Here is a 21,143-nt window from a genome sequence, read left to right as displayed (position 1 = left end):
AAGCAGCCCCATACCACACCTGGGATTAAAACAAAAACATGTTCTTATATTTCTGTTTTTCTTTTTTTTTTTGTAGAACATGATTTTAATATTTTCAACAAACAATAATTATTTTAAGATATATTTCATTGTTATGTCTCCCTTTTCATTTCTGATTTTATTAATAAGGACTCTGTGCCCTCTGGTTAGTCTGGGTAAGGGTTTATCTATCTTGTTGATTTTCTCAAAGAACCAGCTCCTGGTGTTGTTGATTCTTTGTATAGTTCTTTTTGTATCTGTTTGGTTGATTCCAGCCCTGAGTGTGATTATTTCCTGTGGTCTACTCTTGGGTGGATTTGCTTCTTTTTGTTCTAGAGCTTTCAGGTGTGCTGTCAAATTGCTAGTGTAAGCTCTCTTCAGTTTCCTTTTGGAGGCACTCAGAGCTATGAGTTTTCTTCTTACCACTGCTTTCTTGTATCCCATAAGTTTTGATATGATGTGTCTTCATTTTCATTAAATTCTAAAAAGCCTTTAAATTTCTTTCTTTATTTCTTCCTTGACTAAGTTATCATTGAGTAGAGCATTGTTCAGTTTCCATGTGTATGTGTGTTTTCCGTTGTTTTTGTTGGTATTCGAGACCAGCCTTAGTCCATGGTGATCTGATAGGGTGCATGGGATTATTTCAATCTTCTTGTATCCGTTGAGGCCTGTTTTGTGACAAATTATGTGGTAATTGGAGAAGGTACCTTGAGGTGCTGAGAAGAAGGTATATTCTTTTGCTTTAGTATGAAATGTACTATAAATCTCTCTTAGATCCATTTGGTTCATAACTTGTGTTAGTTTCACTGTGTCTCTGTTTAGTTTCTGTTTCCATGATCTATCTATTGCTGAGAGTGGGGTGTTGAAGTCTCGCACCATTATTGTGTGCTTTGAGCTTTAGTAAAGTTTCTTTTATGAATGTGGGTGCCCTTGCATTTGGAGCATAGATGTTCAGAATTGAGAGTTCATCTTGGTAGATTTTTTTTCCTTAGTCCAGTATGAAGAGTCCTTCCTTATCTTTTTTGATAACTTTTGGTTGAAAGTTGATTTTATTTGATATTAGAATGGCTACTCCAGCTTGTTTCTTGGGACCATTTGCTTGGAAAATTTTTTTCTAGCCTTTCACTCTGAGGTAGTGTCTGTCTTTGTCAGTGAGGTGCATTTCCTGTATGCAGCAAAATGTTGGGTCCTGTTTACATATCCAGTCTGTTAGTCTATGTCTTTTGGGGGGAATTGAGTCTATTGATGTTAAGGGATATTAAGGAAAAGTAATTGTTACTTCCTGTTATTTTTGTTGTTAGAGGTGGAATTATGTTTGTGTGGCCTTCTTCTTTTGGGATTGTTGAAAGATTACTTTCTTGCTTTTTCTAGGGTGTAGTTTCCCTCCTTGTGTTGGTGTTTTCTACCTATTATCCTTTGTAGGGCTGGATTTATGGAAAGATATTGTGTAAATTTGGTTTTGTCATGGAATATCTTGGTTTCTCCATCTATGGTAATTGAGTTTTATTGGGTATAGTAGCCTGGGCTGGCATTTGTGTTCTCATAGGGTCTGTATGATATCTGCCTAGGATCTTCTAGCTTTCATAGTCTCTGGTGAGAAGTCTGGTGTAATTATGATAGATCTGCCTTTATATGTTACTTGACCTTTTTCCCTACTGCTTTTAATAATCTTTGTTTACTGCATTTCGTATTTTGATTATTATGTGCTGGGAGGAATTTCTTTTCTGGTCCAGTCTATTTGGAGTTCTACAGGCTTCTTGTATGTTCCTGGGCATCTTTTTCTTTAGGTTAGTGAAGTTTTCTTCTATAATTTTGTTGGAGATATTTACGGGCCCTTTAAGTTGGGAATCTTCACTCTCTTCTATTCTTCTTATCCTTAGGTTTGTCTTCCTATTCTGTCCTGGATTTCCTGGATGTTTCAGGTTAGGAGCTTTTTGCATTTTGCATTTTCTTTGACTGTGTGTCAGTGTTTTCTATGGATAGTATCTTCTGCCCCTGAGATTCTCTCTTCTATCTCTTGTTGGTGCCTCTTTTAAAAGTGAAGATCAGCAAAAATGAAGACTCAAGACCAATGAAGCTTGCCCCTCCCTCACTGACGCCCTGCCACTGTCCATCGAGTCATATTAATACATTTATACTCCCCACAAACAGCACGTGAGTCTGTCTTAGCAAAACTCCACGTGAGTCTCTATCAGCTGACATCACTCTGCCAATTCATCAACAAGCTGCCAGAGCACCACCAGAAGTTCTTTGGTGAATTTCTGTCTATGGAGACACCACAAACGATGACCAATAAACAATGGTAAGGCATACCAATACCATTCAGCATAGTTCACTGTCTGTGGAATCCTTAGCATCGTGTGTCCTTTCACACATCTGCTTTAGCAAAGCATCCTTTCACCTGTGTCTGCTTCAGGAAAACATCCTTTGACAGAACAGACTTTCCAAAGAATCCTGAAGTTTCCACTTCAGTTACCTGACTCAGAATGACTTTTTTTTTTTAAGCTCTATCCATTTACCTGCCAATTTCATCTTTTTTAATGGCTGAGCAAAATTCCATTATGTAAATGTACCACCTTTCTTTATGTATTCATCCATTGATGGACATCTAGGTTGTTTTCAATTTCTGGCTACTTCCCTGGCCAACATAGCCATTGAGTTTCTGAGGAATGGCTGTGGGAATTGTTTCTTCTATCTATCTATCTATCTATCTATCTATCTATCTATCTATCTATCTATCATCTATCTGACTATCTGTCAATCATCTGTTTGTCTATCATCTAATTTTTTTTTAAGATAGTGTCTCTTGTAGCTAGACTGGTCATGAGCTCACCTTGTATCTGAGAATAACACTTAAATTTCTGATCTTCCTGTCCCCATCCCTCCAGAGTGCTGGGATTACAAGCATTTGCCACCCTGCCTATTTGATGCTATGCTGGGGATGAAACGCAGGGCTACCTGCATGCTAGTCAAACACTCTAGTCACTGAGCCACATTCCTAGCACTTCTATGCTTTGCTTTTTTGTATAATCTAGTCAGAGCATTTGGAACTATATGCAGATGCAAAGTGATATGGAAATGGTGGTCACTCTGGATTTTGGGTGAAGCTTAAATGTCTGTAATGATTCAGTCAATGCCTTGTGGCTGAGGTTCAGTCACCTTCATGGGCTGTGCTAAGAATTTGGGTTTTTTTGTTTTTTTTTTTTTTTATTAGGTATTTTCCTTGTTTACATTTTCAATGCTATCCCAAAAGTCCCCCATACCCACCCCCCTAATCCCCTACCCACCCACTCCCCCTTCTTGGCCCTGGATTATTGGGCAGGAGTGTAGGGCCCAAGAGTGTTCCCTGGAGAGTGTTATGGTTCACTTGGGCCAATAAGAGGTCTTCAGGGAGCTGGCCCCTCACAGTTTCTCCTGGTGAACAGATGTTTGGGATTGAAGAGAGGCAGCAACCTTGGACCTGAACTACATTTTCAACTTTGTATACATTACAGGGACTGCATGTATATTCTATTGGGTTGAGTCAGAGCTCTTTGGTCTGAAGAATGTCTCAGCAGCAAGAGGACCAGCATAAAGAATCCTCAAAAGCTTGCCAGACCCACAATGTAAATACAGTGTTGCAGGGTTCAGAAGATGCTGAGGTCAAGTAAGAGGTTGGGCTGGTAGTCAGTCATCCAACTGTCAGTACCTCACTCATAGACTATGGGTGGTGAGAAGTCCAGCCTGAGAGTTTGGTAGTTTCCCAGAGGCCCTTGGGATGCTCATATGATTTCTGTATCTTTCCCATCTCTAACCTCATTCAGTCTTTACCTCCTGCCCAGAGTTGTCTTACTGGCCAAGGCTTCTCATTCTGCTTCTGGGGGTGAAGGGTGTTGCTGTGCTCCCTGATACATCAGTCAGAGGAATGGACCTATGATTGTCTCCCCGCTAAAAGAGTCTAGAGCACGACTCATTGGGAACAGGTAGAAAGACAATGCAGAAAGAAAAATTCGAGCTAGATAGTGGTGATAGGTTCCCTGAGCTGTCAGGCTTTTTCTCTTTCTTTCTCCTCCTCTGTCTTCTTCAGCCTTTTGGCTGAGCCATATTTATTCTTTAATTAATTAGAAATTGTGGTGTAGGACCCCAATCTTGAGATTTAACTATGTTAAACAAATGATATAGTGGTTCTAGTTAAGTTCATAAAGTTGTGCAAATACTCTACTCTCCATTCTCAGAACTCTCTCATCCTCAACAAATTCTGTTCCCATTCAATGGGAATCCTCCCCTCTTGGGGGCCCTTGGTCCCTGGTAACTAGTGACTCTTTTTCGTGATCCAGCTGTCTTTTCCTCTGAGGATGAGAATTCTCAGGGCCGCTATTCCAAACAATAACAAGTTAGGCCTGTTACAGGAATACCTCAGTCCCTGGTACCAACTTCTGTCCTAGCTACTGCTCTGTTGCTGTGAAGAAACACCATAATTAAGGTAACTAAGGTAAAAGAATCATTTAATTAGGGGCTTGCTTATTGTTTATTCATGGTGGCAGGCAGACAGGCAAGGTGTTGGAGCATAGCTGAGAGCTTTACATCCTGATTCCCAGGCAGCAACACACACATACACAGTGGGCACTGGGCCTGGAGCGGGCTTTTGAAACCTCAATGCCCACCCCTAGTGACACACCTTCTCCAACAAAGCCATACTACCTGATCCCTCTGATCCTTCTCAAATAGTCCCATGCTCCAGTGACCAAGCATTCCAATAGATGAACCTGTGGGGCCATCCTCTTTTGAATGACCACATTCCACTCCTTGGCCCCCACAGGCTTGTAGCCAGATCATAATGCAAATGCATTTAATCCAACGTCAAAAGTCCCCAGACCTGCAGTCTTAATATCTTCTAACATTCCAAAGTCTTTTCTGAGACTCAGAGCAATCTTTTAACTGTAACCCCTTATAAAATCAAAAGACAAAAGCAGATCACATACTTCAAACACACAATGGCACAGAGTATACATTTTCATTCCTAAAGGGAGGAACGGGAGCATAGTGAGAAATGGGGCCATGGGGAGAGCAAAAAGCAGCAGGGCTGACTCCAAATCCTGTAGTTCTGTGTTCATGTCTGAGGCCTTAGACGCCTCTTTGTATCTCCCACACCTTTCAGTTTTGTTCACTGTAACACACTTCTCTCTCTTGGATTGGATCCACACGCAGTCTGTAGCTTTCCTTGGCAGGTATCTGCTCTGGCATTTACATCTTCAAGTCTTCAACACAACCCAGGCTTCACCTTCACAGGTTCACACAATGGCCTCTTCTAACCTCCATGCAGGGACTCCCCTGACACACACCTGGCCTCAGCATCTTCCCTTATCAGCAGAGGAAGATTCCACAACCCTTTCACTCCTGTATCCCTCGTGATGTGACTCTAAAGCCAGAACCATGCTGAGGTTGCCAAGTTCTTCTGCTTACTGGAGCTGGAACCTGGCCTCCGCCTTAAATCACATTTGTATAAGCTTTTGGTTGTTGATGGTTTCCTTTGTTGCCTGAGCTTCCCTTTAATTCCTTTCCACTAGGAAGCTTAGCTGGGTGGATTTGTGATGGCTAGGCTTCATTGTCAACTTGAATGTATCTGTAATTAGCTAAAAATCCAAGTCACTGGGCACACCTAGGAGGGATTTGTAGTTAATTGGATCACTTGAGGTAGGAAGACCCACCTTAAATCCACATCACCTGAGGTCAGAAGACCTACCCTAGATCTGAGCCACACCTTTTCACAGGAGCCTTTCCAAAGGATGTGGAAGAGACTTTTGCTCTTTTCTGCATGTCCTTCACACTTGCTTCACTGGCAGTAAAGCTCACTTCTTTGGGACTCTGATGTATACTGAAGGTCAGCTGAGACGTAGGGTCTCAGGGATTGACAACTACTGGATTCTTGGGCTTTCCATTGGAAGACAATGTTTGTTGAACTAGTTAGACCACGGTCTGTGAGCCTTTAAGTTATTCTAATAAATAACTCTCCTTTAGTTCTGTTCCTCTAGAGAACCCTGACCAATACAGTTTTCCTCAATGCACCATGATTCAGATAATGTAAGTCAAATAAACCCTTTCCTCCCCGTGTTGCTTTCAGTCATGGGGTTTTGGTTACAGGGTTACAGCAGTAGTAACCCTAACCAAGATAGTGATTTTCTGGACTTTTATGGCCTTGACTTTGGCCTCCATAAGATGGAAATAATAGTATAGATGATAACAATTATATTAATGAAATAGCAAATTTGCTTGATGAATACAAAGAGACAGCTGGATACAGGTGGTATATGATTAATATGCACTTAGAAGGTAGAGGCCAGAGGATCAGGAATTCCAGGTCCCCTTAGTGAGTTCAAGACCAGCCTGGGATATACCAGACTCTCCTTCAAAAGACAACCAGCAAGCAAATGAAAAAACCCAACCAAAGAAGTAACGTCTATACAAATGCTATGGAATATGCAGCCATCAAATCGACCCTCAAGCAGACCAGCCATAGCTTTTACTTGTATGCCCACCTCTTCTCACTTTTTCATTTCTGTCTCTCTCTCTTTTTTTTTTCCAGGTTGAGTAAACACAGTTGCTTAAAACGTGCATTGGATTGAATGCACTTCCTTCTCGAGGTTTCCATGTTGTCTTGCCATGTCTGAGGAACATCCAGAAGGCATGTCGTCAACCCAAGGGCTATGGGAAACCAGTGTGGACAGGCTCCTAATGAAAAATGACTCCCTCTCCTCCCGGCAGTCATCAGCAACTGATAACTCCTTAGCTAGGGGTGGGGTCAGGATGCCCACCCCCCATGCTGGCTGGTGGTTTTTTTTTTTTTAACTTTTAATTGATTCTTTGTCAGTTTCACATCATGCACCCCACCCTAGTCCTGTTTATTTCCCCATCCCCTTGTATCTGACTTCTGCCCTTGCAACCTTTCCCCCCAACAAAGAAAATAAAACACACATAAACAAACAAAATAAACAAAACAAAACAAAGCATTGAAAACATCTCATCATGGAAGCTGTTGTATGCCATAGTGTGTCCCACAGTATTCCCCTCTGTCCACACATCTTTGCTTGCAAATGTTCATTGCAATGAATCATTGGTTTGGTTTGAGGTCACACCACCAATATTGGATCCTCACAGGGACTCCTCCTAGTTATCCTGTTGCTGCCCCATCATGGAGATCCTGCAGCCTTGGATCAGCAGGACTGGCCCTTTCACCACTCCAACAGCTCACAAGTAATGTAGATTTTGGTGTGTGTGTGTGACTCAAATCACTGGAACAGTGTGTGGATGGTAGCTGAAACGGCTCAGCTTGCTGTCGATCCCTTATCTGCATCATCAGGGCCAGCTTTCCAGCCCTGCTCTGGTTAGGCCACCCAATGTCACCATTGGCAGGAGGCAGGGCCAGCTGTCCCAATTTTACAGCCTTAGGGATGGCTCACCCGTGCCTTTGCCATCAGGGTCAGCTCCACTATGTTGCCCCAGTGAGGGGCAGGGCCAGCTTTCCGGATTACTGCAGGTGGCGTGGTGCCAGGTAGGGGAGGGCATCACCCTGGCGCCTACTCCGCCTCATAGCCTGAGTGGTGGGTGCAGCACTCCCATGCTCACACCCTCAGGGCCAGCTTACCAGTGTTCTCTCCATCGGGCCAGCTCTACTGCGCTGCCTAGGTGAGGTGCAGGGCCTGCTCTCCCAAGGGCTGCAGCCTGTGAGGGGCCAAGCTCTCATGACCCTGGGACTAGCAATCCCGACTGATTCAGGGGCAAAGGCAGGGTGGCGGCGGTGAGGGTATTAACCCTTCCCCGCACCTGGTGCCCGTGGTGGTTGGCATTTTAAGCTGGTTTGATCTTGTACAGGGCTTGTGTAACCACAGCTCCCTGTCAGGTCTGGAGGTTCCTCCTCCCTACCCACTGCTTCTTACATTCTGTCTGCTTCCTCCTTCTGTGATGTCCCCTGAGGCTTGCTCAGAGTGGGGTTGATGCAGAGGCTAAATGACAAAACTTTGAAGTTTTCCTTTCCTTTCCTTTCCTTTCCTTTCCTTTCCTTTCCTTTCCTTTCCTTTCCTTTCCTTTCCTTTCCTTTCCTTTCCTTTTTCTTTTGGATATTTTCTTTATTTACATTTCAAATGTTATCCCCTTTCCTAGTTTCTCCTTCGAAAATCCCCTGTCCCCTCCCCCTCCCCCTGCTCCCCAACCCACCCACTTCTGCTTTTTGACCCTGGCATTCCCTGATACTGGGGGATAGAGCCTTCATAGGGCAAAGGGCCTTTCTACCCATGATGTCCGACTAGGCCATCCTCTGCTGCATATGCAGCTGGAGCCATGAGTCCCACCATGTGTGCTCTTTGGTTGGTGGTTTAGTCCCTAGGAGCCCTGGGGGTACTGGTTAGTTCAGATTGTTGTTCCTCCTTTGGGGCTGCAAACCCCTTCAGCTCCTTAGGTCCTTTCTCTAGCTCCTTCACTGTGGACCCTATGCTCAGTCCAATGGATGGCTGTGAGCATCCACTTCTGTATTTGCCAGGCACTGGCAGAGCCTCTCAGAAGAAAGTTATATCAGGTTCCTGTCAGCAAGCACTTGTTGGCATCCACAACAGTGTCTGGGTTTGGTGATTGTAAATGGGATGGATTCCCAGGTGGGGCAGTCTCTGGATGGTCATTTCTTCAGTCTCTACTCCACACTTTGTCTCTGTAACTCCTTCCATGGTGTTTTGTTCCCCCTTCTAAGATGGATAGACGTATCCACACTATAGTCTTTCCTTCTTCTTGAGTTTCATGTGGTATTTCTTAAATTGAAAGAGAATTGACTCTATTTCCCCACCCCTTTCCTTACAGTATCTGCCTGTGTGGTAATCAGTATTTTTTTTTTTTTTTAATTTTGTCTGTGTTTATTCCGAGCCACAAGCATGTGACTGGGCCGAAGTGACTCCACACTACCAAGAAGCCCTTTCACCTTTGCTTTGTAATTAGTGCTTTGGTTTCCTCTGAGAGCTTTTCTTTTTTTTCTTTTTTTTTGGTTTTTCGAGACAGGGTTTCTCTGTGCAGTCCTGGCTGTCCTGGAACTCACTCTGTAGACCAGGCTGGCCTTGAACTCAGAAATCCACCTGCCTCTGCCTCCCAAGTACTGGGATTAAAGGCGCACGCCACCACTGCCCAGCTTTTCTTGAGCAAAGTGATACGGTACAGGGCTAGAATAAATTTGTTATGGAAATCATGGTCCTTTTTCCCTCATCAAGAAAACGCAGAAGCACCTAAAGTCCTAGTGAGTGGAAGACCTAGCTTGCTCAAGTCAACTGCTCCCCGAGTTGAGATGGGCATTGCTTCAGCATAGGAGAGTTAGATAGATTGCTGCCAAGGGTTACCCACAAAAGCATGCTCAACCCCAGGAACCTCCAGCCTGCTCCTCACAATACGCAGTTTCCAAAGTAATTCAAGTTGAAAAGTGGGAGAGAGCCTAGTGGCATGACATTTCATTCTTTTGAATAGTTTGTAAGAGAAAAAAAATGGGGATGAGAGTATTTTGTTGCCATGGCAACTTGAAGAGCCCTGCACTGCCTGATGAGACAGCGGGGCTGCCAATGCTCAGTCTTGATTCTACACAAGGAAAACAGGACTGCTGTGGGTTGGGCATTGAATGGTAAACATTCCTTTATTCCTGTACAGTTCTGCCACACTGAGTGACTGTAAAAAAAAAAATTGGTTAAATTAAACCTGTGCACAGTGACGGTGGCAGATGAGCATCTATCTATTCAGGCACATCCCCACCTGAAGGCACTCTGCGTTGCTGCTCCAGCTCCTGTTCATCCTTTGCTTTGAAGATGCAAACCCACAGGGGGAGATCCCTTATTGACTGGCCCTCAGTCAACCCCAGCCTTTAGATATGGTACCAGCCATTCCACTCTACCCTGTAACCTTTCTCACACACAGCAACCGTGTCCTCTGGGTAGAGAATCGACAATAAGGTTCACTTTCCTGATGCTTGTAAAATCTAAATGGCCAAGTTGCTCGTAGCCATCTTTCATTTTTTCTCTTTTCCTGAGTGCTCACTGGGTTGGTAGGTAAAGACCAGCAGCAGCAGGAGCAGCAGGAGCAGCAGCTGCAGCAGCAGAATGGATGGCTTAGGGATTGAAAGCTCTGGATGCTCTTTCTGAGGAACCCAGGCCCAGTTTTCATTCCTCACAACCACCTACAACTACAGTCTCAGGGGATCTGGTGCCCCCTTCTGGTACTCGGTATATGCTTGTACATAGACACATACAAGTAACACACACACACACACACACACACACACGCACACGCACACGCACACGCACACGCACACGCACACGTGCGCGAATTCATTTACTTGCTTGTGTGCTTCTGTGCATGAGTGTGTATCTGGAGGCCAGAGGGATGGTGTCTACCTTATTTTTACTAATTTGTTATTCTGAGACAGCGTCTGTCACTGGCTAGGCTGACTGACCACCAAGGCCCAGAGCTCCGTCTCTCCTCTTTCCCAGTGCTGAGATGTCAAGCCCATCTCACCACACTTGGCTTTTTTTTCTCACGGGTTCTGAGGATCTGACTCAGGCCTGTACTAGCAGGGCAGAGGCTTTCCTACCCCAGCCATGGGAATTTCTTTTGGAGAAGTCTCTAGGTGGCCTGGTGCACGGTAGGCTGAGCATCGGTAGGAGATGCACATAAATGCTTCCTTTTTTTTTTTTTTTTAAAAAAAACTTTCCCAAACGTTTCCTATGAAACTAATAAACGTGAGGCAGTGACCATGAGTGACAGCAAATAAGTTTCAAGGAGCCTTTTCCTTTGCCTAGATTAGAACTTTTCAGAAAGAGCAATCTCTGAGGACATCCTTGTGCTTTATGGCCAACGCCAAGTAGACGATTTATAGAAGGGTGCTGGATATCAGCCTGGCACTGTGGCACTAAGCAGGGTCCACAGTCTTTAGGATGTGTGAGAGTGCACCTACCCACTGCCCTCAAAAAATAATTATCTCTCTCTTTATTTGTTTATTTTTTTGCTTATTGATTGTATGTATGTATGTATGTATGTATGTATGTATGTATGTGTGTATGTGTGTTTGTATGTGTGTGTGTGTGTGTGTGTGTGTGTGTGGGAGAGAGAGAGAGAGAGAGAGAGAGAGAGAGAGAGCTCATACATGTGAGTGCATGTGGCAGGTATGCCTATGCTCCTACACATGCATGCATATATGCACACAAATAATAAATAAAAATTAAATACAAAATCAAAGCATAACAAAAGAAAGAAAAATCAATGAAACAATCACATCAACAGAATAAGAAAGAGCCAGAAATAGAAGGAAACTTCTCCAACTTGAATGACATCTTCAACTAACTAATTATGATATCCCCTTCCCTTTTGCTCACAGGTCCAGGGTGCTGATATAAACGGTTAACATCTACTGAATGCTTACCGTGTGTTCATCAAGGGCATCCAGCGTTTGACATTATTCTATGATGTTGCCATCTACCCTGGGATGCAGGAGCTCTATGGGGTGCAGCTTGGACTTGCCTGTTAGACATAATCAAATTCTACACAGGTGCCATTTCTTTCTATTCTTCCAATAACTCTGTGACATGGATATGAATACCCTCATTTGGACAACGAGGACATGATGGTACCTCATAATATTGGATTGCCTTTGAAGGAAGGAACCAGGATGTCCTGTGAACAAGAAGCACATCCTTTCCTACTGTATCCCAGGCCCATCTTCTCACCAGTTAAAGCAAAGACCAAGGAGGTGTTTTCACAAGACAGGCAGGCTCCTTTTATAAATCTTTCTTCTGCCTTCATGTGCCTGTGAGGATGGGGGTCATAGACCAGCACTGAATGTCTTCCTTAATAACAAACTCTCCACCTTAAAGCATTCTATTCTATTCTATTCTATTCTATTCTATTCTATTCTATTCTATTCTATTTATTTATTTATCTAGCCACAGGCTCGTGGTTACACACATGTCTATATGTGTTTGTGTGAGCATATGCATGTGTATGTGCAAGTGAGCATGCTTAAGCATGTGTGGACAGAGGAGGGTGTTAGACCCCTCAGGACTGAGGTTACAGGCATTTGTGGGACAAAGTGTGCTGAGATCTGAACTCAGGTCCTCAGGATTGTACGGCAAGCACTCTTTAACTGCCCAGCCGTTCTCTAGCCCCTCCACCGTAATTTTTTTGAGACAGAGTTCCTCACTGGGAGCTAGGTCTTACTAATTTGGCTAGGCTGGCCAGTAAGCCCTAGGGGTCTGCTTGTCTCCTGCTTCCCAATGCTAGGTTTATAAGCACATGATATCATGCCTTTTTTTTTTAAATGGATGCTGGGATCACATTCAGGTTCTCATATTAAACAGCTCATGACTGAGCCATCTCTCCATCCCCATGATGGCTATGTTCCCAGTAAGCACTACAGAGTACCCAACTGTGTTGGCTACTAAGGATACCATGAAGAACTAACCAGAGTCTTCTCTGAATGATGCTCATAGTCTGGTCGAGAAGACAGACATTTGAAATTAATACAAGATGGTGATTGTTTCGGCTGGCACTTGGGGAACACCAACCCTCAGTGGGTGGGGGATGACAATTAGCAAAAGATGTCCAGGTGGTTTTAGGGTACAGTGGCTGGAAGGACATCCCTGAAGATGGAAAACTGTATGTAAGTGCATGAGATTCTAAGACAGAGCGTGCTCAGTCAACTGAATGCAGTTCATCTGGAACTGTAATGGGTAGTAGCCACCTAGACTGGGCCCAGATTCTGCAGAATCCCAGGAACTCTGTTACAGAAACAAACAAACAAACAAACAAACAAACAAAGTCCTTCCAGGCTCTTGGCATTGGGAATTAGCAAACTGGTTTATATTTTAAGTAGCTAATAAGGCCTATGCTTTAACTTTACAGCTAATTAACTATTTAATCAATTATGTGCTGTAGATGGTACTAAGGCCTTTTGTGTGCTAAGCATACATTCTACCTCTTAGCTATATCCCTAGGCCCCGAACTTTTTATTGTTGTTGTTTTTAGAGACAGGATTCCATGGAGTTTTGGCTGACTACTAACCTGCTGCATGGCCACGGATGGCCTTACATTTGTGTTCCTTCTGTCTCCCACTTCCTACACGTCGTAATACAGCACATGCCGGTGTGCTGGCTTTATGTAGTGCTGGGCGTTGATCCTTTCCTTCTTCCACAGAAGGCTGTCATGTAAAGTTCTGAGACTTGGAGCTGTGGAAGCCATGTTGAATCCAGGAGGACAGCCAACAGGGAGAGGAGGGAAGATCCTGTGATTCCACTCGAGTTGTTGAGCTGCAAACCAGTTCTGAACTTCCAGCAAACATTCTAGTTCTGTGAGACGATTGCCTCATTTGTTAAGCCACCATTAGTCATAGAAGTTTTTCAAATTGTTTATATTTTAAGATTTATTTATTTGTTTATTTTGAGACAGAGTTTTTCTGAGTAGCCTTGGCTGTCCTGTTGTAGACTAGGCTGGCTTTGAACTCACAGAGATTCGTCTGCCTCTGCTTCCTGAGGCATGAGGATTAAAGGCACGTGCCACTACACCTGGTTTAATTTTATTTTTAATTGTGTGTGTGTGTTCATGCACACACACATACATGTGTGTATGAGTGTATATGTGTGCACCGAGTCAGCCAGAAAGCTTCAGATCCTGCCAGTTGGAGTTACAGGCAGTTGTAAGCTGGCTCATGCTCTGAATGTTGGGAACCACACTCGGGTCCTTTGCGAGAGCAGTAAATGCTTTCAATTCTTAAGCCACCAATCCAGTCACACTCTGGGTTTTGTTTTTTTGTTTTTTTTTTCTTGCAGCCAATGCACTTGAACTGATAAAGTATCAATATCTAGAACATGGTAGAAGAATCTCATGAGCGAATCCATCCGTTGACAGGTATGTTCTCTCTACAACCTGGGATAGCCTTTAAATAGAAAGCAGATAATCTTTGATTTACTTATTCATGTATTTATTCTTCTGATGTGCTGCCACACTATGTCCAGAAAGGCAGCCCTGGACATCTGAGCAGTCTGGGCTGTTGTTGCTGTTGGCCAGGTGGAGGGGGTGATTATGTTATGGCTGACTTGAGCGGCTCAAAGCAAATTATGGAATTAAGTGCTAACTGCTTCTTCTCAGCTGATTAGCTTTCTCTGCCCAGTCCTCACTGCAGTGCACACCAGCTGGGGACTAGGCATTGTCTGTTGAGTTTCTGCCAGTTGAATGAAAACCACCCATTAAGAATGATTGGTAGAGATTTTGCCTAAAATAGAGATGTGGGGCGGGGGACATAATCTCAGTAGGTAAAGCACTTGCCTTACAAGCATGGAGACCTGGGCTTAATTCTCAGAATCCACATTAAAAAAAAAAATTCAGGCTCGGTGGTGCACGCTGTAATTCCAGGAGGGCAAACAGAAACAGACAGATCCTTGGGGCTTGCTGGCCAACTAGCCCAGCCTACCTGGAAAGTTTCAGGTTAGTGAAAGACCCTGATATTGAAAAACAAAACAAAATAAACAAACAAACCAAAGGAGGTGGATGACACTGGAGGAATGAAGGCTGAAGTCACCCTTTGGCTTCTGAATGCACTGGTACATGTACTCACATGCATGCATATCTGCACACACACACACAGAGAGAGAGAGAGAGAGACAGACAGACAGACAGACATTCAGATAGAGAAGAGACAGACATGGGGCAACTTGTTTTGGGGGGTATTTCTCATCTAAATTCCTATAGCTGTTGAGTTAAGGGCCAGGCAGGACATCTAAGCATCTCTGAACCAACACAGTGGGTCCCAGGTCTCTGAGGAGCATCAGTGGATACAGGTGCCGCAGAGAAGCAGGCTGATTAACTCCATAGGTTGGTCATTGAGACTCACATCTATATGATTAACCCAGATCCCAACAGAAGTATGACCTCTCAACCCCTGTGTCACCTCTCCTCTGACACCAGAACTCTGCCCACTTTGATTCTGCCTCTAACTTCAAGCTAGGCCAAGGTCACTTAGGAATGGCTATAACTCCTGAATGTTCTAGAACAACAGCTTACCAACATACTGTGGTTGTTTTCTGTCTTTCTCTCTGTCTGTTTGTCTGTCTGTCTGTCTCTCTCTCTCCCTTTCGCTGTCTCTGTCTCTCGCTTATGGTAGTTACAGTCACACCTTGTGGGGGTGTCTGGAAGAGGTTTCTCTCTCTGAGTCACAGGGTGATGACACTGTTCATCTATACCACATTTTCCTGATTTGAATCTTAACTAGGACTTGCCCAGGCCCTCTTCTTTGCACCACCTCTCCCTGCCTCCAGATAGAGCTGCAGGGAACACATTGCCTGGCCACTAGAGGGAGGCACAGCCACGGTTACAGATCCCCTCCTTGTCTGCAGTCTCAAGGGGTTTTCTCTGATATTGCAACTCTTATCTCCTCCCTCAGCACCAGAGTCCACCCCTCCTCAACATGTCCCTCATACACTGCCGTGCAAGTTCCTCACCTCCCTCCTTTCCCTACTCAGGCTTCACCCCCTTTAGCTTCTACTTTTACCATCCTATGGAGTTGCTACGTGAAAACTTCTACCCTCCTTCTCTATGTCTTAGTGGCAGACTGTCCATCTCCACTTTGAGGCATTTGGAAATTGGATTTGTCAATTTTGCGCATTATTCCCACACTAATTGTTAATAAAACAATCAGTTTCTCTGGACTTGGCTGGGAGCGAGCCCACCTTTCAATGGCCAATCTGCTAGGGCAGGGAATCAGACCGAACGCACTGCTCCTGGTTTCTGAGGACCCCACAGAGGTATCATTAGTGCTGAGGGCTGTCCACCTGCTCCTTCTCGTGTCTTTCTGCCCCTGGAATCGAGCCCAGCAGAAATGTGTCTAAATTATGAGCAGTCGTAAAACCGAAGTCAAAAGCCATCGTGTTCAGTTGATTAACAAGACAGACTGTGCCCAGATACAGTGAGAATTCATGATTGGCATGAAGAGAAAGGCTAAATATAAAGAGAGGCAATTGGGCATAGCATCCAGGAGAAGGATTTTGGAGGGGCTACGATGTGAATTCAGAGCTCGAGGCTCTCTTCCTTTCCCTTCACGTTGAGCAGCCTGAGGGAGTTGGCCATTTGGGGTCTGATTTCTTTAGATAACGAATCACTTAGAACTGGGGAGTACGGAGTGTTCTTTACAAAATGTTAGGGCTTCCATTCAGGTGTTTCCCGGGGTAGTGGCGACACATGGAAACACCTGGGGAGGCAACTTGGCAGAAATCAACAGTAGTTCTGAAAATATGAACATTTTTGACACAGAGATTCCACTCCTGGGAATAAGCCAGAAGAACAACCCTGAACGAGGGACAAAAGAAACATGAAAATGTTCGCCATTGCTAGACTATTCTGTAATAGGGAGACATTAGACCCAAATTAATGATTCAAAATAAGAGGATGATTAATTAAATCCCACTGAATTCCCTTGATAAAATATTTTGTAGTCATGGAAATTTTAATTCTAGAAATGATAGTGCTGTAGGAACATAATGATGTGAAATTTTATGCATGGTCTTAATTGCAGTGCCCTAAGATATACTTATATTTATATAACAGAAGTGTCTGTGGAGGCCAGAAGGGGATAGCAGATCACCCTGCAGATGGAGTTACAAAAGGTTGTGAGTCCCATGTGGGTGCTGGGAACCAAACTCAGGTCCTCTGCAAAAGCAGCCAGTGCTCTCAAGCTCTACGTCATATTTCCAGCCCACCCCCCAATTCACTCTTTATAAAGTATATACAATGAATATGCAAGATGAAAATACTCTAAGGATGGTTGAGAAACATGGCAAGAGTGAACTGGTATGCTTAACTTACTGGATTAGCTATAACTTTACATGTTTGCTAATGCAATTTCATCTATTTCCTAAATATGTCCCTTTTGATTTTTGCTCATGTGGAAATTGAGGCTGAGAGATGCTGACTAAAGATAAGTAGAAGGTAGGGGGTGAGGTCAGATACACATTTTATGTGACTCAGAGTTTGTCCAGCAGCTAGACAAAGGAGGACTGTCAGGAGTCCACCCCACTCCTGTTGGGCAGGATATTCCCCAAACAAACTACTGCTGGGGTACTCAGCTGTGTCAAAACGGGAAGTATTATTCCAGCCAGGCTTGTTGACTGTACCTCTCACAGAGGGATGGGGAGGGTCACAAGATCCCTCCTGACCACATGCTCTATGCAATGCTGCCTTAACTATGTGTGGGCTTTAGAGAGAGGCTGGGGCTTACAGACTGGGGAGGAAACGGGGGGGGGGAGACTTTATCCATGAAGCTGTAGGAAAGCCATCATCCCTGCTGAATAAAGACTTTCTGGTGTAGCCTTTTGGGGAGAAGCAACCACACCCCTGGAGGTAACATCTTACCCATGCTCTCCAAGTAAGACCAGTGAACTCATTGGTTCTCCTAAGTGAACTTTGGTGGAATTGTGCCGTGGTTTGCCAGTGGACCTTAGGCATAGGGGTAGACATTGTTTATGTTTCCCTGAAGACATATTAGCCACTCTCCTGATGAGGGTGAGTTCTCACTTCAGCCCATCCTTTTTGTAAGGTGTAAGGGGTGGCACTGAATCAAGGGAGGAAGTGTAGGAAGGACCCAGTGCCCTCCTGGAGACAAATGAGAGGTGGAGGAATCAGGAAGCCCAGGATTGCAGGAGTGAATGACAGTGCTGGAGGCTTGGAGGGCAGGGCATCATGGCTTGTGTTAAAGTTTTCAGACAATGACGTGTGCTGGACTGTCACTCAGGGAAAGTGTGTGTTATGGGCAGAACTGTGCTGTCCCCACATCCCAACAAACTACTATGACATGTGGCTGCATCCAAAGGCAGCCTTTAAGGAGGTGACCAAGGTTAAATGAGACCATGAGGTTTTGTGGGGCCTTACTATATTACAAAATTGAGAAGGAAGAAATATCAGAGAACTCTCTTCTTCCATGAATACACAGAGGAAAAGCCACACAAAGACACAGTGAGAAAAAAACAGAGGGTGGGTGTGGTGACATACACCTTTGATCCCAGCACTGGCAAATCTCTATTCATTGGAGGCCAGCTTGGTCTGCATAGTGAGTTCCGGGCCAGCCAGGACTGTGAAGCTAGACCCTTTCTCAAAACCAAATCAAAACTAACAAGGTAGCTGACTGCAAGCTAGGAAGAGATCCCTCACCAGGAGTTAAATTTTTGGCACCTTGAGAATGGACTTTAAGGTCCAACACTTGAGAAAAGTGAATGTCTTTTTGTTTAAGACACCCATATGTGGTGTTCTGTTATGACAGCTTAGCTGGAGTGGCATGGGAAGTCTGTGCAGCTGAAATGGCAAGACTGTAATGTGTGGAATGGCTCATGCCTGTGATAGTTAAACACTCTCATGATGCCATAAAATGAATTATAACATTAGCTAAATGTGCTGGGCACTTAAGGGCCAGGAAATACGATTACTTTATGTGCACCAATTCATTTGCTCTTCTCTTGGTCCCACTTGATAAGCCCATGACTTCATCCTTATACCCATGAAGGTATTGGGGTGCACACAGGGGATGAAGTAGCATATCTAAGATCACATAGCTAGTCACAGAGGTGGGACTGGAAGCATGCAGGTAGACTCCATGCACCTAAAAGCCATTCTGTGTCAGAGTGTGGAGAATTCTATGAACCCAGGAAAAAAAAGAAAGACCAAGGGGAATGTTTGTCAGACTGGTCAGCTAGATCAGCTGGATAAATCGGGTTGATCAGTGAGTGACAGAAGAAGAAGTTGGTCTTATAACCTCTCATTGGCAGGGAGAGGAAGTCGATGGGGTGAGTCAAGGAATGCAGGATTTCTCCATGAGGTTAAAAGAGGGATGCTGTAAAATCAAGAATGGGATGTTGTCTAAGGCTCATGCCATCTTCAATCTGCCTCCACCTTTGAGGATATGACATGGCAGGAACTTCTTCTCAACAATAGGTCCAGTCTGGGAAGGGTTGCCCATAGAGATTTCCCAGAGTTGCTATGCCACACAGGACTAGTTTTCTCTCCTCAGCCAAGGATGCTTTTGTCTTTGCCTCTTCAGCTTCTAAAATTGTGTGAAGCCACTGAGGATCAGAATAGACAAAGCAGCTTAAGCACGATCAGTGCTGGGGGCATCATGCTAGACAATTTTAAAACACTGCAGACATGGTGATCAAAATAGCAAGTTAAAGGCACACAACAGACATACAGCCCAAAGAACAGGTTAGAAAGCTGTATCAGAAAATATACACTGTGGTCAATTTATCTTCAAGAAAAGTGCCAGAAAGCACACAATGGAGAAAAGGTAGTGTCTTCAATCAACAGGGCTGAGAAAAAAATGGATGCTCATAAGCAGGAGAGTGAATCCAGACCATATCTCACAGTTATAGAAAAGCTCAACCTCAAGTGTATTGCAGGAAAGATGAGAACATATTATCTCAAATGGTAAAAGTACTAGAAGAAAACAAAATTGAGAAGTTTCTTGACATTGGTCTTAGAGATCTTTTGGTTATAACCATGTACAAGTTAACATTCCATCAATGTAATGAAGCATCCGAGAAAACCAATTTTGTGAAAAGGAAAGGTTCATTTTGGCTCATGGTTTTTGGAACCTTCAGTATGTATTGCTTTGGGGTCTATAGTGAGGCTTTCTATCATGGTGGGAGAGCATATGTGGTCAGGGGAAACTCATTTCTTTGTGACAAGGAAGCAGAGTGAGATAAGACATACTGGGCAGAGAGGAAGAAGGAGAGGAAGAGGGAGAGAGAGGGAGGGAGGGGAAGGGAGAGAGAGTGAGACAGAGAGAGACAGAGGGAGACAGAGAGAGAGAGAGAGAGAGAGAGAGAGAGAGAGAGAGAGAGACAGAGAGACAGAGAGACAGAGAGAAACAGAGATACAGAGAGACTAGAAGAGAGGCTGACCAGATCCCAGACACCATCGTGCCAGTATCCACCCTCACAGCATGTCCCAGTGACTTAACTTCCTTCCGTCTCATCACCTGCCAATAATGACAAATGTTCAAGACCAAACCTTCAATATTTGACCTTGGAGAACATTCAAGTTCCAACTTGAACTCAAATGCAAGAGTCAATCTCCAGCCCTAGAAAGCCCCCACAGACAAATACCAATCACTGTTGTCAGCACGGCACAGCAAACAGAGGTATGTGGAATGCATCAAACTAAAATTTCCATGCAGGAAACAAAACAATCAATGGACAAAGAGGTAACCTACAGGGCAGGAGATGCTTGCAAGCCATGCCTTTGACAAGGGACTCACATAGCTACACACCAAAGAAACAAATAAGCTAATTTAAAACTCTGGCGAAAGCTCCTCAGAGGTCACAGAGAGACGCTGAGCTCTGGACAAAATTGCGAATGAGGATTTCCTTTTCTGTACATCCCGAATGGTGCTTGTTACCTTTGTCTTTTTGATGACAGCCTTTCTCACAGGATGGGGAGCTGATGTTTTCTTTTTCGTTCTGATAATTAGTGCTATAGCCAGTACCACATATTTTCAAGCACTTATTAGCCATTTTTATGTCTTCCTTAGAGAAAAAAAAAACAATCAAGAGTGGGAGGGGAGATAGCTCAGGCGGTGAAGTGCTTGCTATATCAAACATGAGAGCCCGAGTCTGATCCCCAGAACCCTCATTAAAAAGCTGGGCATGGTAGCACAAAGCTTGCAGTCCCAGTGCTGGAGAGGCAGAGACAATGGGTTCCTTGGGATTTGCTGATCAGCTTAGTCTAGTTGGTGAGCTCCAAGACTCAACAACAACAAGAACAACAAGAAGGAGATGGAACCTGAGAAATGACATTGGGGCTCTGTACATGTGCACTATACATGTTATAGTGGTTTGAATGAGAGAGGACCTTATACTCTCATATGTTTGAATGTTTGGTCTACACTTGGTGGAACTATTTGGGAAGGATCAGGAAGTGTGGTGGTGTGTCCCTGAGGGTAGATTGTTTTTTAGGCTTCACAACATTCTTAATTAGCTCTTTGTCTCATGCTTGTGGAGTAAACTCTCAGCTCTTCTCCAGAGCCATGCCTACTATTTTAGTGACAATTCTGGAATTCTGGATTCTTAAAAAAAAAAAATACAGTAGTATTATCAGAA

This window comes from Mus caroli, chromosome 6 (assembly GCF_900094665.2).
Source record: "Mus caroli chromosome 6, CAROLI_EIJ_v1.1, whole genome shotgun sequence".
Taxonomy (NCBI): Eukaryota; Metazoa; Chordata; class Mammalia; order Rodentia; family Muridae; genus Mus; species Mus caroli.
Note: the sequence above shows the minus strand (reverse complement) of the source record.